Below are 13,314 nucleotides of genomic sequence, written 5' to 3' on the forward strand. Positions count from 1 at the left end.
AATGATTACCAAAAGCTCTCAACTGCTTGAAGGCCCACTGGAAAAAATGAATCACCAACAAGTATTACTATATGCAACCGGTGCTGCCACAAGACTAGAGTTATTTTGAAGAGGTATTTTGAAGTTTTTATCGAAATTTTCGGTCGCAATAAGGATATAATGGTTGGAAGTGGCCAAAAAATTGCTCCACCAAATATGATGGACATATGAAATAGTTTAAAAACATCTGCATATTTGGCAGACGTTTTCAGCACAATTTTAATGTAATTTGGCATTTTGGTTTCCCAGTGGTCAGTGATCAACTTTTGAAAGAGTCCCCGCATAACATTACCTGCCTATATAACAGTACCGACCAATTTCAGTTATTTTGAAGTTTTGATCAACATTTTCGGCCCTAATTTTATGCAATTGTGGACATGGTTTTTTGTTTTCCAGAGGCTAAAAAACCTTTTACCAACAATTTTTTCTATAGGTTTTGGTACCACCCTGTTTCAATTACTTTCATGTTTTTAAACACTTGTATGTTGCATAGCTCATTTTAGGGATATACAAAGAATCACTTTCTGAGTCTATTTATGTATGTCCGTTCGTCCGTTCGCAATGTAAAGGTCCCATTTATTGTCAGCTTTAGCAGAAAATTGGGGAAGATACTTTTTTAGCAAAAGGAAAAACGCTTTTGCTTTCGGTGAAAATTGGTTCAGATTTTAATATATCCCAAACATATTTTCGTCCGATTTTAGGTATTTATACCCTACACCACTATGTGGAAAGGGTATTATAAGTTTGTTTTGGTAAAAATTCACGTAACACCGCGAAATATTCGTCGGAGACCCCCAATGTAGTATACCAATCTTCATATCTCGGCGAGATAAAGCGATTTTGAGGTGTGTGTCCGTCTGTCCATTATAAATTGTAATCAAACTCCAGGCCGCAATTCTGGACCAATCGTCACGAAATTTGGTATGGAGGTCGGTTTCACGTCAGAATAGATCGCTATTTTAATTGGTGATGAACGTGAAATATTTAGCGGGTGAAATGGACCAAAAACATAATTTTTATCCGATTTTGTAGCTGCTCTGTAGGTCGCAATAATAGTCCGATCGCCTTGAAATTTTAAATAAGGTAAGAGTATATGACAAAGAAGAAGCATGCAATTTGAGATGGCGATCAGATAATATTTAGAGGGTTAAATGGACCACAACTTTTGTGTGAAAATTTTTAATATACAGCTTATATCTTTTTTCCTGAAAAATATATTTTGGGCAAGTAAGCTATAATTGGAAGAGGAACGCTTGACCTTTCTATTGATTTTAATTGTGTTGGTGTACATGATAAGATAACAGAGTTACAGCCTAATATATCCAGTTATTTGTTTGTAATGTTATCATAAACACGCTAGAGTTCGCAACTATAGCTCAATAATCACGAAATTTTGAACAAGGTAAAATTTTAAGTAGAATAAGATGCTTACAATTTTGGATGATGATCTGATATTATTTAGCGGGTGAAATGGACCATTACTTTTGTGTGAAAATCACAAAAAAATATTTTTGGTCTATATTTTATTTCCTGGAGTGCATATGTCGGCAAAGTAGACTACATATGGAAATAGAACTACTGATCTCCCCCCCCTGAAGCAAATTGCAATCACTTGTCTGCTAGATAACGGGCCTACTGCTTAATGTGTTTTGTGTAGAGAACCACATTTTCCTCCCATTCTACAAATTGTCCCTATCATGACAGAAGTCCAGTTTTTGCATTATTGCAAATTACGTGAAGCCATATCGTATTAATTGTTCAATTGGATTTTTTATACATATATTGCAGCATGGGGTCGCTTCACCACCTTTTTGTCAAAGTGTTCTCGATGTCGCTACAGTTAAAGTTTTTTTGAAGTACTAATTTTGGTGAAGGCACCGTGGATGTACCGTCAGAACCAATTTTTGGAATAAATCGGATACAGCTTCCATACCGCTAAACTTTTTACAACTCCAATCTGCGATATTTTCAAAAACATTTTTCGCATTTTCGATTGCTTGAGTTGAGTATTCCCCCATTGGCTCAACTTCATTTATTACCCTCTATTACAGAGAGTAATGTTTTTCAAAACGAACCAATATCATGATTTCATCCCGGCGAAGGGAATTATCAATTGGCTTCTCAGTTTTTGAAATGATGCCATTTTTTTTTAATTTGTGCAATAGCCGTTTCCGCTGTTCTAGTGGATGGATTTTCACTCTATGATTGATTTATATAATCCGGAACTAAAATATCGCGGGGTACCAGCACACTCAAAAGAATATTGTAAATACTCTACCCAAAAAATAGGTTTTTTAGAAAAAATATTGCACTAAATGTTGCCTTTAGTAGTAAATTGCTGTGATGCGGTGTGGACTACATAGTCAATATACATAACAAATTATGGGTAATCGCGAGTACTTTAATCACATTATTGGTTTTTTCAAAATACCCGACGTGTTTTACCTATTCTTATTCATTTAAGCGGTCATAATTTCCACGGAAATTAAATTTTGTTGTCAAATTTTTGAGCTTTGTTCAAAAACACTTAATTTGATCAAGCAATAGTCCTAGTTACTGGTAAATTACAATAGTTCGCGTATTATAATAGTGCAAACCTTGGCTTCATGGAAACTAATTTTTTTGTCTTTCACTCATATAAGTTTATATCACAATGATATCACCCTGAAAAGCATGGCACAAGTGCACAATTTTTGGACGATAGGTCTTCAATAATTTCACAATAGTCCCTTTGACAATTTTTATATAGCATTTGTAGTGTTCAATAAATTGGAGGAGTGTCAGTGTAACTGGGAATATTTGTACTCCAAAAAGGAACATGATGTTCAAAGAAAATTGCACAAACATTTCCTGGCCAGGCAACATAAATTGTTCAACCCCTCAGTAATGTTGTCGACATTTTCTGAGTACTTCAGCCATTTCTCTACAAGTGGTATCTTAGGACACGCCGTTCGTACTCGGCCGTAAACTGTAGGTCCCATATCATTGAACCAATATGAATCGGAGTGCACTCATTGATATGAGAGAAGAGAATTTGTTCCATAAATTAATTTTGATTTGTTGAAACCTAATTCCAAGGGGTAGTGGTGTAGGGTATCACATGGTCGGCCCAGTCCGACTATAGCCTTTGCTTACTTGTTTCTATGTACATATGTCTAATTTTGATGAAATTTGGAATATATGACGTAATTTGCAGTACAAAAAGTTTTCCAAATCATATTGAAATCGGTGCTATGCATTTCCAAATTTGATGAAATTTGGAATGTATGACGGAACGTCACGGAATTCGGATTAGTGATTTGGATATATCTACCTCGTTTATATACAATAGGGCGAGCAAAAAATGTTTTTAAAGTCCTACCCTCTAAATTTGTTCCATTTGTTTTTATGAGTCCAAACGAGCATGTTCACGAAAACTCTTTATAGGACCCATTTATGGTCCAATCAAGCAGTTCATTGTTGTGGCTAAAAAACGAATCCTACAAAAAAAATTAAAATTAAATAGGATTTTGATATAGCTCCAATATACATATTTGGCCGATTTTAGGTATTTTGGGCCCTATATAGCGTTTGTTAGTGAGATCCATTAAATTAAGCTCGGGTAATTTCTGTTGACATAGGAAGTGTTATATTCATCCGAACTGCTCGGTGAAGACAAGGGTCTGACAAATTACCAGAAGATTAACAAAAAATGTAAACTGATTCAAACAAAAATTTGTTGAGAAGTAATTTTTCGCTCACAATTATGTGCATTGGTCCGAACAGGTGCATAAAAAAATAGACGAAACATCTTCTGGAGCAATGATATGAAAATATTTTTTTCGGTAACGATTACGGCTGGAATGTAAGTCGCCCCAAGTGATGGGAATTTCATATAATGTTTACAAAAAATGCAAATGGTGTGAGTGATTTTCCTGGTAAGTTCTTCATTTAATGTATCACATTACATCATTTTCCAACTAATTTTGGTCAAAATATTACGAAGGCCAAATTTTGTACCTAATCGGCTGATCCGTTCGAGAGTTATCTAGCGCTCGAACCACTACACATGGTGCCATAGGGGGTTTTTACACCTTTACACCATTTTCTAAGGAAGTATAGAGTTGTCCCTGAAAAGATGTGTATCATCGTAATGTGGGCAGCGAATACAAGTGACTGCAACAAAAATCAAATCGATTCGAGAGCAGGTCTCAAACTGCACTTAAGATCTACACAAAAATATTTTTTTGTGCCATTTATGTTGTTAAAAGTAAATTTAAACTTAACTTCGCTTTTCAATGAAAAGTTTATAATTATTATATTGGTCATATGTGTATATTAGACTGGTTTTAACTCAAAGGGAAAAAATTATGTCGGATTTTTTTATACGGCACCCTCCTAAAATGTTTAGTTTTGTTAAAAATTAAGATTGTCAAAGTTTGAGCTCAATCGGAATATGTTAACACGTATCACTGGGGCCTCAAAGTTTCCATGGGCCCTTTATATAGCTAATATTAAAATCTGACCCGGTTAGCTGATGGCCTAAACGGCTAATGCTATTCTCCAAATTTATCTTACAGTCAACCAAAAAAGTCTACATACACCCTATAAATCTCGAGTTTAAAGGGTAAGGAATCATTTTTATGAAAATCCAAGTACATAGTTCTATTTCATATCCCTAATAAACAATATTACATACATACATCATAAATATATTTCATAATACGAATAACGGTAAATTCAATAAAAATTAAAAAAATTATAGGGAAAAAGTGTACATACACCCAATTAAATATTATGATTACCGTAAAATTAAAAGAATAAGCAATACAAATTTTACATTTTATTGCTTTATCGAATGTCTCTGGTTGTCTATGATATATTTTAGACAAAATGGGAACATATTTGTGCTTTAATTGACGTTATTTAAGGTCAGACTTCTTTGAGTAACTCAGGAATTCGTATATTTAGCGAAGCTCAGGAGCATATATTATCCACAAGAAAAACTTCATAGCGCTGTTGGATTCCAAAATTATTATACCCACTGTATTTTCTGGGGTTTCATAAACTAGCAGACTGAAAAACTCAAAGAAATCTGCAAGGGTCCGCCTTAACGAGCTATACGCGAAGTCTGACATTAAATAACGGCAATTAATCCACAAATATGTTCCTATGTTGTCTAAAATATGTCATAGACAACCAGAGACATTCGATAAAGCAATCTATATATATAAAATTGAAATTTGTTTGTCCGTTTGTTTGTTTGTGCCTTATAGACTCGAAAACCGCTAAACAGATCTTACTGAAATGTTTAGGGTACATTGCTACTTGGCCTGGAATGAAAATAGGCTATATAATTTTTTGAATTTTCGCGTTGATCTGGAGATATAGCATCAAAACCATAGCTACCTCCAAAAAATTTAGATTTTGTATGCAAATATCATTAGAACTGCTACAGATACAATCTCCAAATTTTGTATGCATGACGGAATTTGATGTAGAAATAAATTTACCAAATTATATTCAAATCGGTTCAGATTTGGATATAGCTCCCACATACATATATTTTCGGCCGATTTCCTTATTTTATGTACCAAACATGCTATTTATGTCCAATTTCGAAGAAATTTGGAATGTATGACGGAACTTGGTCTGGAAACAAAAGTGCCAAATTATATCAAAATCGGTTCAGATTTGGATATAGCTCCCATACACATATATTTTCGGCCGACTTCCTTATTTTATGCACCAAACACGATATATATGTCCAATTTTGCTGAAATTTGGAGGGTCTGACAGAATTTGTTCTAGAAATAAACATGCTAAATTATATCGAGATCGGTTCAGATTTGAATATAGCTCCCATATATTTTCGCCGATTTCCTGTATTTTATGCACCAAGCACGCTATATATGTCCAATTTCGCTGAAATTTGAAATGTGTAACGGAATTTGGTCTAGACATAAATGTGCCGAATTATATCGAAAACGGTTCAGATTTGGATATAGCTCCAATATATATTTTCGGCCGATTTTCCACATTTTATGCACCAAACACGCTGTATGTGTTCAATTTCGCTGAAATTTGGAGGGTCTGACGGAATTTGTTCCAAAAATAAATGTCCTGTAGTTTACCTATATATGTCCAATTTCGCTGAAATTTGGAATGTGTTACAGAACTTGGTCTAGAAATAAATGTGCCAAATTATATCGAAATCGGTTCAGATTTGGATATAGCTCCTGTATATATTATCGGCCGATTTCCTGTATTTTATGAACCAAACTCGCTATTTATGTCCAATTTCGGTGAAATTTGGAATGCGTAACGGGATTTTGTCTAGACATAAATGTGCCAAATCATATCGAAATCGGTTCAGATTTGGATATTGCTCCTATCTATATTTTAGGCCGATTTTCTGTAGTTGATGCTCTAAACACGCTATATGTGTCCAATGTCGCTGAAATTTGGGATGTCTGACGGAATTTGATCCAAAAATAAATGTGCCAAATTATATCGAGACCGGTTCCGATTTCGACACAATACATATGTCCAATCTCACTGAAATATGGAAAGCGTGACGCTTTCTAGAAATAAATGGGACAAATTATACCGAAATTGGTTCAGATTAGAATATAGCTGCCATATATATTTTCGGCTGATTTTTTGTATTTTATGCACAAAATGTGAATGTGAGACGGGATTTGGTCTAAAAATAAATATGACAAATTATATCGAGAGCGGTTCATATAGGAATATAGGTACCCATATATATTTTCGGTCGATTTCATGTTTTTGTTACGTATGTTCAATTTCAATGAAATTTTGAAGACTTAGCAGTCAGTAAAAGTCATCATTATTTACAGAAGTACTTATAGTCGGGAAGGAATTGACCAAGGCTACAGCTATCAAGTATCATGTCTTTGAGAGACTTCTTAAGATTTATGTTTTAATATGATATATCTAAATCATTAGGAATACTTATAGGCGGAAAGGCTTTCGGAGAAGTGTTACCTCCTGAAACATACAAAAATACCATAGTAGCTCCATAACAAGCCTACGCCTTCATATCTCCTATATTTATTCATTAAAATATTAAACACGTTAAAATAATTCTGTCATTCCATTATATTTTATCGTAGTCGGGGCAGCAAAGCGCACCGGGTTCAGCTAGTAAAATATAAAAATTATATTGCTTATTCCATAAATTTTACGGTAATCTTAATATTTCATTGGGTGTATGCACACTTTTTCACTATTAATCTTTTAATTTTTATTGAATTTACCGTTATTCGTATTATGGAATATATTTTTGATGTATGTAATATTGTTTATTAGGGATATGAGATAGAACTATGTACTTGGATTTTCATAAAAATGCTTCCTTACCCTTAAAACCCTTAAAAAAACTTTTTTGGTTGACTGTATTTTTATATAAGATAAATTATATATATAAATAAATAAATAAAATAAATAAATAATAGTAATTTCTTATATGTAATTTTAATTTTGCTATCCCCACTTCGAGGTTGAATAACAGGAATAACAGACGAAGTCGTTATAGCTCATTTACCCCTTGCTGCACATTTTTAATCAAATATTTATCAATTAGGAGTAATTTCGTACTTATTTTTTTGAAAATCGAAAACCGTGTTTTAAAAGAAATTTTAAATTTCGGTTAACCGAAAACTGTTTTGTGTGGAAAACCCGGTTTTTTGGACACCCTAGTATTTACGCAGTTTTTTAGTCCATTCGGTCGACAGTTTGAAAACACGAAATAAAAATAATAATCAATCAGTTTACATTGTTAAAAAATTAAATTAGACAATTATAAAGCAATTATAGAAACAAAAAAATTATTAATATAACTAATCTTCAGCATATTCCTGGTTTCAGTTGTATTCTGCAATCGATTTAGAATAGTTTTGACTAGTTTTGTACAATTGTAGTATAAAATATGTCGCCGCTTGTTATGAAAATCTCTCTTATAAGGTGTTTGGAAGTATAAGTCGTCTGGAGACATTTTCCAGCTACAGGTTGTCAAGTAATTGTTTTCAAACTCATAAAACGAACACTTTTGATAAATTTATTAGTGAAAAGTTACAAATGATTGCGATAAAATGTCAGGGTTTTGCAAAAATTAATTGTTTGAATTGTTTAAGACCTAAATGTATCTATAAATTAAAAATTAACCCACTTAGTTGAACCATAATAACCAAAACTAATACATTCGAACCTCGATTATCTGGGAACCTCTATTATCCGTTATAAACTCCATTATCCGGGAGTACAAGCACACATTTCAATTAAGTTCATTAAGAAATTCTCTTGTTTTACACATTTTGTGTATTTATGGGATCACAAAAACCATGGAACCATGTCAATACCGATGAATATGATTACGATGACGGAGCAACACATGCTTCCACAACGTTTTTGGCTTCATGGTGACCACTGTCTGCCCTAGTACTTCACAACAAGATAAATTACATGTTTATCGAATACAAGAAAAGCTTGTAACTAAAAGGAGGGAAATTAATAAGGGGAGACAAACACCATCAAACAAATATTACATACTTATGCCCAGGTATCATTTGGAAGATTGATTTTTCAGAAATCACATTGCGGAGTCTTTTTAGAGTCCTTTTGGTGATCAAAAACTGATTAAGTCGCTGTATGATCTGAAAGGGACTCGAAAGTGACTCCCTGTAATGATTAAAAAGAGTTCAATTTTAAATACAACAACAAATGCGTAGCAGTCACAAATAAATCATTGAGGCGTTTAAAATGTGACTACTTTTTCGTTATTTATTGTCACATTTTGATCTTCATGAAGATTGAAAAATGATTAATCAAAAAAGTGTCATGCAGGTGTTTGAAAAGTGATTATAATTATGTATCTTCTGATCATATTTTGAACAGTTAAGTGATTAAAAACTGATTGTTTTGTTTTATTTTGTTTGGTTGTAAATAATTCTCATATACACTTTCTACAAAACTTTGATATAAATGTAACGTATAATATTAAGAGTATAAACAAACACAACAAATGTTCAGGTTTTGCCAAGTAAAATGAAGAAGCAGTATACTAAACACCGCGCAACATAAAGGATAATTAAAAGAAATGACAAAGCAGAAAAGACAACAAAACAAAGGAAAGAAACAAAAAATAATAAAAAGAAAATTTTTTTTTAATTTATTTCGTCTAATAAAAAGACTCATAAATGACTCCCTAAAGACTCATAAACGATTATAAACATGCCTCTAAAAAGACTCCAAAAAGAGTCTCAAATTATCAACAAATCACCAATAAATGATTAAAATACGACTCGAAAAAGACTTCATATACCATCAGAAAATGGGCAAAAATGACTCGAAACTAATACAGAGGAAGACTCAGTTGTGATTTGTTTAGAAGAGTCGCCTGAGGTTACGTTTTCCTCCCGACAAAGGAGTCATTTATGATCAGAAAATGAGCTCATACTCCAGCTTTTTAATCGTGCAGTCGGATCAAAAAAGACTCTAATTTGATTAAAATTTTCAAAAAATGCTGGCTGGGTGTCTGTAGTGACAAGCATAAAGTGCTTTGTGTTCCCGAAATATTTTTATGGACATGTAAATTCTTAAGTTTTTAATTTTATTTAATTTCCTTTCCAATATAATAAAACAAGTAAGCCCTTGGCTATAGTCGGGCGGGGCCGACCATGTGGTATCCTACACCTTTACGCATGGGAATTAGCTTTCCACATATCAGAACTTTTTTATGGAACAAATAAACTTATTGCAACATTGTGGATTCTGGTACCGTATCCCACCAACCTTAAATAATAACATAATAATTGTTTCACAAACATCCCAGAAGGGACAAGGGAGACTTCTCTCATATCAATAAGTGACTGTACCCCGATTCATATTCGCTTAATCATATGGGACCCACAGCTTATCTCCGAGTCCGAACGGCGTGTCCTAAAACACCACTTGTAGAGAAGTTTTGCATGGCTGAAATACTCAGAAAAAATCGCAAACATCACCGAAGGATATTTTGCCACCATTGAAAATTTGATTTTGCCTGGCTGGGAAATCGTTTAGAAAAAATGGGGCAAAGAGACTCATGCTGCAATGTATGTATAAAAATCCAATTGGACAATTGAAACGTAAGGGCACCATGTAAATTGCAATAAGGCAAAAACTGGGAATGGGAAAATGTGGTTTTCTACACAAAACCCATTATATATTAGGCAGCAGGTCCTTTATCTAGAAGACACGTTTTTGCAATTTTCATCAGGGGGAAAGGTCAGTAGTTCTTTTTTCATATGTAGGCTACTTTGTCGGTATATGCCCTCCAGGAAATAAAACATATCTAGGTGGTTTCGTTTAATGTTAATATGGCCTGGTACTTTTTTAGTCGATCAGGCAACCCTCCTGATCGAGTTCTGCTGTAGGCAATATTTATTGAAATTGATGGCAGCCCATCCTGGTGAACTAAAAAACTCATAAAACGTCTTGGTTTTCAGATATTCTCGGCTTGAGGCCTATAGGACATTGTTTACATGCAATAAGATCTGGTACCTCCTTGGTCCATATGTTAACCCTCTTAGTAGGGATATTTTATGCTTAATATTGTTTAAATTTGTTAGTAGTTTATCCTTATTAAGAATAAAATACATAAAATGTCATGATTTTTGGGCATTTGCCGAAAACATGTGTTATTTTGGAGCCTTCATTACATTTTGAAAACATTTACTTGACACCTTGCATTAAATGTTAATTATTTGTTTTGGTAATTATTGTTGAACTAAGTGGGTTAATTTTTTATTTATACATTCAATGTGGTCTTAAACAAGTCGGACAACTAATTTTTGAAAAAAAACCGACATTTTTATCGCAACTATTTGTCATTTTTCCTAATTAATGCATGAAAAGTGTTCGTTTTCTCAGTTTGAAAACAATTACTTGACAAACTGTATACAACCACTATAGACGATTTATTGTTCAAGATTGAACTACAGTCTAACGAATCAATGTTATTGAAACAATTATTTAATACCAGTGACCGCAAATATTAATCTTGTATGCTTGAACTCAGAGTTTTGGCAGAAAGAACAACGCTTACCTTGACCATTATCATCATTCGCCAGATAGTTAGACCTCCTTTTAACAGTAAAATCTCATAGTTCGGTTCGCAATGACTTCAAAAAAATATATAAAACAAAGATTCAAACCTGGAAGATAAGCCTCACACCCTCACCGATACACTGATACGTTTGTGGGACTTTTTCTCAATATAAGGTAAGGTTCCACACAGAAATTGTTGTATCTATGAAAATTACACTCTTTAAAGAAGATTTATGCATTCAGTGGTATTGTTTTGATATTCAAAACATCGTTCTTGGATAAATTTATGTATAGCTTTTCTATACATGTTTTTATCAGCAATTGACTAGGTATTTATCTATCTATCTATCTATCTATCTATATATATAAAATTTAAATTTGTTTGTCTGTTTGTTTGTTTGTTTGTGCCTTATAGACGCAAAAACCGCTGAACAGATCTTACTGAAATGTTTAGGGTACATTGCTACATGGCCTGAAAGGAAAATAGGCTATATCATTTTTTGAAATTTCGCGTTGATCTGGAGATATAGCATCAAAACCGGAAGTACCTCCAAAAAATTTAGATTTTGTATGCAAATATCTTTAGAACTATTACAGATACAATCTCCAAATTTTGTATGTGCGACGGAATTTGATGTAGAAATAAATTTACTACATTATATTCAAATCGGTTCAGATTTGGATATAGCTCCCACATACATATATTTTCGGCCGATTTCCTTATTTTATGTACCAAACATGCTATTTATGTCCAATTTCAATGAAATTTGGAATGTGTCGCGGAATTTGTTTTAGAAATAAATGTGCCAAATTATATCGAGTTTGGTTCAGATTTGGATATAGCTCCCAAATACATATATTTTCGGCCGATTTCCTTATTTTATGCACCAAGCACGCTATATATGCTCAATTTCGCTGAAATTTAGAATGTGTTACAGAACTTGGTCTAGAAATAAATATGCCAAATTATATCGAAATCGGTTCAGATTTGGATATAGCTCCTATATATATTTTCGGCAGATTTTCCGCATTTGAAGCACCAAACACGATATATATGTCCAATTTCGCTGAAATTTGGAATGTGTAACGGAATTTGGCCTAGACATAAATGTGCCGAGTTATATCAAAATCGGTTCAGATTTGAATATAGCTCCAATATATATTTTCGGCCGATTTTCCACATTTGATGCACCAAACACGCTATGTATGTGAAATTTCGCTGAAATTTGGAGGGTTTGACGGAATTTGTTCTAGAAATAAATGTGCTAAATTATATCGAGATCGGTGCAGATTTGAATATAGCTCCCATATATATTTTCGGCCGATTTCCTGTATTTTATGCACCAAGCACGCTATATATGTATATCCAATTGCGCTGAAATTTGAAATGTGTGATGGATATTGGCCTAGAAATATATGTGCCAATTTATATCGAAATCGGTTCAGATTTGAATATAGCTCCTATATAAATTTTCTGCCGATTTCATGTATTTGAGGCACCAAACGCGGTATTTATATCCAATTTCAATAAAATTTGGAACGTGTGACTGAACTTGGCCTAGAAATACATGTGCCAAATTATATATAATTGGGTTCGGATTTGGATGTAGCTCCCATATATATTTTCGGCCGATTTTTTTTATTCGATACATTAAACACGCTATATGTGTCCAATGTCGCTGAAATTTGGGATGTCTGACGGAATTCGTTCCAAAAATAAATGTGTCAAATTATATCGAGACCGGTTCAGATTTGGTCACACTATGTATGTCCAATTTCACTGAAATTTGGAAAGCGTGACGGAATTCGTTCTAGAAATAAATGGGACATATTATATCGAAATTGGTTTATGTTTTAATATAGCTCCCATATATATTTTCGGCTGATTTGCTTATTTTATGCACAAAACACGCTATGTATGTTCAATTTCAATGAAATTTGGAATGTGAGGCGGGATTTGGTCAAAAATAATTTTGACAAATTATATCGAGATCGGCTCATATAAGAATATAGCCCCCATATATATTTTCGGTCGATTTCATGTATTTGTTACGTATGTTCAATTTCAAAGAAATTTTGAAGCCTTGGCAGTCAGTAGAAGTCATTATTATTTACACAAGCACTTATAATTGGGAAGGAATTGACCAAGGCTACAGCTATCAAGTATCATATCTTTGAGAGACT

This window comes from Musca autumnalis, unplaced genomic scaffold (assembly GCF_047663935.1).
Source record: "Musca autumnalis isolate F117 unplaced genomic scaffold, ASM4766393v1 scaffold_5, whole genome shotgun sequence".
Lineage (NCBI taxonomy): Eukaryota > Metazoa > Arthropoda > Insecta > Diptera > Muscidae > Musca > Musca autumnalis.